The sequence below is a fragment of the Bidens hawaiensis genome, unplaced genomic scaffold, assembly GCF_021521415.1.
Source record: "Bidens hawaiensis isolate Kalapana, Puna unplaced genomic scaffold, B.hawaiensis_p1.1 tig00025984_1, whole genome shotgun sequence".
NCBI lineage: Eukaryota > Viridiplantae > Streptophyta > Magnoliopsida > Asterales > Asteraceae > Bidens > Bidens hawaiensis.
This window is the reverse complement of record NW_027494177.1, coordinates 1-5,763: the sequence shown is the minus strand read 5'-3', so window position 1 is coordinate 5,763 and position 5,763 is coordinate 1. Positions and strand designations below refer to the sequence as shown.

At 37.7% G+C, this 5,763-nt stretch overlaps 2 pseudogenes; one reads left to right on the top strand and one right to left on the bottom strand.

Annotated features, from left to right (window-relative positions):
* The first annotated feature begins 1,684 nt into the window (after positions 1-1,684).
* LOC143572649 (uncharacterized) lies at positions 1,685-2,619 on the top strand (annotated as a pseudogene).
* Positions 2,620-4,133: 1,514 nt separating this feature from the next.
* Positions 4,134-5,714, bottom strand: LOC143572661 (putative pentatricopeptide repeat-containing protein At5g08490; annotated as a pseudogene).
* Positions 5,715-5,763: the final 49 nt, after the last annotated feature.

Genomic DNA, 5,763 nt, shown 5'->3' with positions numbered 1-5,763 from the left:
GATTAAGATAAAGCCTAATCCACCATTCTAGCATATAAGTGATTGTGTCGGGCCCAGTTAATATTTAAGTGGGTTTTGTATTTCGTTACCCCCGGTGTAACTCATACCGGGTCACATTCGGGTCGGTCCGTGTTGACTTGACCCGAACCGACCATTAAATCCAACAGTTATAATAACATTATCATATACAAACTACAAACTTATAAAATATCCTATATTCCTATCGGGCTAATAATTAATAAAAAGAATCTGGTGTTGTATAACATGGGCTTAGCCAGCCCATCAAATTTTATGAGGACCTAACTGCAAAGTCCCATACTATATATTGAGACCTGTGGGGTTTTACCATTCTTTTTCCTCATATTTCACACATCTTCACATCACTCTTGTGTTTGTTGCTTTGTAGTTCTACTGAGTAATAAAACAAAATTAAAAAATAAAAAAAATATTATTTTTGAGTTGTTACAACTTACATGTTGGATGATTTGGAAATCAAGCAATGATCACATTTTTGATAATGTCCCATTTTCGGTATCTAAAGTGGTGAACGACATAAAAACGACTTTCTATTTATGGGTGAAGTATAGAAGCAAAAGTGCCATCCTTGATTGGGAGAAGTGATGCAAGTTTAATTTTGTTAATTTTCTATTGTAATTGTTTGTCTTTTATTTACATTTCTTGTGTCTTTGGCCTTTTTGTAAACCTTTGATTTTTAATGTTATTGGCATTTCAAAATGAAAGAATAAGAAGAAATAAAGCTAAATTCACAACCACGTTGTTGAGCCAATCCAAGTTGCAACCTATGTCATAAAAAAGGTCGATACTTGATTTACTATTTTCTCACAATCTTTTCCTTTTTTTTCCTCAACCATTAATTTCACATATAAACTTATTTTTGTATAATAATCTAACTTTTTAAGAATAAATCTGAAAGAAGACACATGTATATGTTTAAGTGAACGTTTCGTTATAAATTTTTTTAAAAACGAGTACTTATTAAGTATGGTTTCAATTAGAGATGAATATTTGATGCCGAGAACCAATATTGTACCGATAGATTCGATACGGTATTCAATACTCACATGTCTTGAATTTTGACGACATTTTCGTTACCGGCACCGATACCATACAGAGATTTAACATTTGGTACCCAGTACCTGTACCTATACCGAAACCCAGTATCGGTACCTATACCGTAGGGTACGAATATGATATGCATTTTAGTGCCAAAAGCCGTACCCGGAATCAGACCCGATTTGTACATGGTAATACCTGAAAACCGGAACCAGGTTTTTTAAATTCCCGTCCTATACCAAAATTACACGAAAATACCTAAAAAGAAAGGGCACCCCTTAAAAACCCGATCTATTCTCGAAAATACATGAAAATAGGGTTTTTTTTAAATACCTGGAAACATGGTTTTCAAATACCCGACTTGAACCACATGCATATAGTGTGTGGTTTTTAAAAACAATACTCGACCCTAAACCTGACCAGGTATAGCCATTACCCAATTTTTAAATACATAATCATACCCAAACCTGATTCCATACTTAAAAACCGGATATTAGAAAAAACCCGATTCGATCACCTCCGCATACAAATACTTGTCTCACTTAAAAACCATAATAATCCCTCAATTTCTTCCTCACCAAGTCTCATAACCCTCCGATCTCTCACCACCATGTCGAAGGACTTCAACGTCCCGCCGGTGATCTTCCCGTCGGCCGGAAACCCACCACCATCCCACAACGCCGCCCCACGGCACCCTTCCAGCCCTCAAGATCCTCAAACCCTAACATCCCCTTCATGTCCTTCGACATCGGCTCATCCCCAGCCTCCACCTCCCAATTCAACCCCATCTCCGGCGGCATCTCCGGCAGCATCTCCGCCAACTTCGACGACGAGCCACCGTTACTAGAAGAACTCGGTATCAACACCAAACAAATCTGGCACAAAACCCTCTCAATCCTAAACCCGTTCCGGGTCAAACCCGATCTCCACGAAGACCCGGATCTTTCCGGCCCGTTTTTTGTTTCTGATGGGTTTCGGGTTGTTTCAATTACTCGCGGGTAAATTGCATTTTGGGATTATTTTGGGGTGGGTGACGGTGGCTTCGTTGTTTTTGTATACGGTGTTTAATATGTTGGCTGGGCGGAATGGGAACTTGGATCTTTACAGGTGTTTGAGTTTGATCGGGTATTGTATGTTGCCGATTGTCATGTTGTCGGCCGCGGCGTTGTTTGTGCCGCAAGGTGGGGTTGTGGTGTTTGTGATGATGGGGGTTTTCGTGGTGTGGGCGACACGGGTTTGTACAAGGTTGTTGGTTGAGCTGGCGTCGTGTGGGGATGAGCATCGTGGGCTTATTGCGTACGCGTGTTTCTTGATTTATATGCTCTTTTCGTTATTAGTTGTGTTTTGAATGCTTTATGATCTGTATCGTTTAGGTGTTATTTATGGTCCGTTATGAATTTATGATTGAATGGAAGAGTTGTGTATGAATATATAATCGGATTTGGTTGTGTTGGTTTTGTTGGTTTGATGTGATTTATGTTTATAATATTGTGTAATGTAAGCCTATATGTATACATAAAATGGGAATGTTTATGCTGCTAGGAAATAATTTAGTGGCATTTTTAAGTTACTTCTGCTTGATTCGTTTGTGATGTTTTATTGTCGGTCTTAAACGGGGATTTTATTCTCTAGCTGAGGTTTAAGGTGATCGCTTTTTGGCTGGGATTAGGTTAGGCTGAACTTGTTGGTATCATCTTTAGTGCAGTTAAATCTGAGTACTGGTACAATTTCACAATTGCTAAGAAAAATGTTATTCGTGCGCTGATACTGCATCTAGAGGTTAAGAGCATAGCAAACATTTAGAAGTTTTTCGCAACAGAAGGCTGTCTCGAGTACATGAGGCATGCACTTCCGGCCTTGGTTATGAGACTGTAGAGGTTTTTCATAAAACCGAGCTTTGGGTCTCGGTGGATGTCTTCCTTTTTTATAATCAGGGATAGAAGTCGTATGAAGGAAACTAGACACACCATTGTTAAGGGAAACCTACTACTGCAGTAAGCCTTGAAAGAAAGTTAGCACAAATATGTATAGAGTACCAACAAATTAAGCTACAAAGATATAGTTAGCCTATCGTTGTTTTTTAATATTTGCGAGGTGAGATTTGAAGGAAAGGATGTTCCATAACATGTTTTTCCCGTCCAGTTTATATGAAATGAGTTATACTTGAATCCAAAGTCTATAGTGTAGTTTTAGGACAACCATGGACGGTCAAGTTAACAATATTAAATTATACAAGTCTCAAAAAACACGATGCTAAAATTACCAATATACAAGAAAAATGAAGGATTGCGAATTTATGCAAATAAGCGACCATGTATTTGAACTCGAATTGATCTTTGTATGACAAGCAGTTCATCCCAAATCAACTTGAAATAAAACTACTTACACAATGCACATAACCATCAATGAACTTGACCTATTATGTTCAACATTCCATTAAAACCTTCATTTCTGTACAAACACCCTATAGTTATAGTGAGATAAAGTCATAAAACTACTTACACAACACACATAGCCATTAAAGTAGCTGGCTTAAACTTCCGAAAGATAAGCAGGGAATCGACATCCCCTGTGATACACGTAACCATCTTACAGCTTTCAGGAAATTAATTGAGGGGATTATTCCAGCACTTTCCAAATGCTTCATACATGGAAATATAGGTGTGAGATGTGGATTCACTGGGATCTTCAACGAGTTGATTAGTTGCGGTTACTGCATGAAAATCACTCAAACAACGATGATATCAGGCAATAAGGTGGAAACCGACATTTTGAATTGAAAGTGATTTAACTCCACTTAATCCTTAGAAGCTCATCCAGGTAGCATTAAACAAACTTGATAAGGACATTGACTTTTGGCATTTGAAGTTAAAATCGGCATTGTAATTCACTGTAACCCTTAATATCCAAATGTTTGTGATAAAATGTGCAAAAAAATTAGGTGCAGATCATAGACAGTATTCGAATCGAGCTCCTATTTAAACGTAAATAAAGGTATGATGATGCAAAGTCACCTGATAAATTGAGAATATAGTCACTAGCAAACTGAACTGTAATCGCTAACATTGAGCTCGATCTTGAATCCAGCTGATTGTGGTGACTTGTGAAGCTCCCATAGCTCAAAGCCATAAACTCAGATACTGGTATCTGCAGGTTTCCTAGACAGCGACTAAAAAAAATAAGTTCAATCTGATGCGTCGTTCTTTGAGACTTTCGAGTGAAATAATTTTTGGATTTGAGTAAATATCTTCAACTTAATGTCTCAACTGTTAAAGGCCCAATTTTGTTCACCTCATTAAGAAAATCAACAGCTATTTCATTGATCTGTTTGAGTTAAAACACAATCCAGACCGACCCGTTTAACCTCTAAACAGGTCAATATTGTGACCTCTAGAAGCAGCAATTCACAACTGAAATCGATCCTTAACTTGTTTATCTAAGTTACACAACACATTAACAATATTGATTCTTAACGGATGAGAAGTATCTCCAGCTATAAACACACTTTTCCTCCCATCAACTTCAATCCAACTACATCCAGCCGCCTTTTTCAACTTCTCTGTCTTCATTAACCGCCTTATTTCCAACACTTCTTCCCATTTATCTTTACCAGCATAAATATTCGACATCACAACATAATTCCCCATATTATTCGCCTCCATTTTCAACAAATGATCAGCAACCACACTTCCCATTTCCACCTCGTTATAATTCTTACAAGCACCCAACAACGGGCCCCACACCTTTGCAGTTGGCTCAACCGGCATACTAGTAATAAAACTATACGCGTCATTTATTCGACCGTTTCTCGCAAGAAGATCCACCACACACGCATACTGCTCCATGGTTGGGTTAATGCTATAAACCTCGTTTAACGAGTTAAAATCTTTAAACCTTCATGTACTAACCCTGTATGGCTACAAGCAGACAGTATAGCAGTTATTATTACATGATCAGGTTTCCCACCGTTTTCCACCATTTTATAATAAACTCGAAGCGCTTCTTCACCCATCCCATGAATCGCATACCCTCCTACCATAGACGTATACATAACCAGGTCTTTGTACCGAGTTGACTCGAATAACTTACATGCTAACTTTATGTTTCCACATTTTGAATACGCATCCAAAAACGCTCCTTTTAATTGAACATCTTGAAAACAAGATCTAACGACATACGCATGACACTGGTTAACCATCTGAATCGACGCCATTTGATTAGCAACAGGAAGGATACTCATTACGGTCATAGAATCCGGTTTCATTCCATGATTCTGCAAGTCAAGAAACAAATCAATGGCTTGATCAAAATAAACATTTTCTGCATAGGCTCGAACCATCAAATTCCAAGTGGTTAGATCTCTTTCGATCATGTTTTTGAATATAATCTCCGCATCATCATGGAAACCGCTGTTCACATATCCAGATATTAAAGAGTTACATGTCACAACATTCCTGTTTCCAGATAAGCTCTCGAATATTTTTAACGCATAATCCATTTTACCACATCTCGAATATGCATCAATCAAAGCGTTACCAAGAGTAGGTTCTCTAATTCCCGGGAAAAGATGAGATTTTAACGAAAAACCATGAGCTTCTTTAATCATACACATTTTAGAAGCAGCGGCCCCAAGTTGATCTCTCTCAACAATTATTTGTTTTTTTTTATTTTTTTTTCTTATTAAAAATT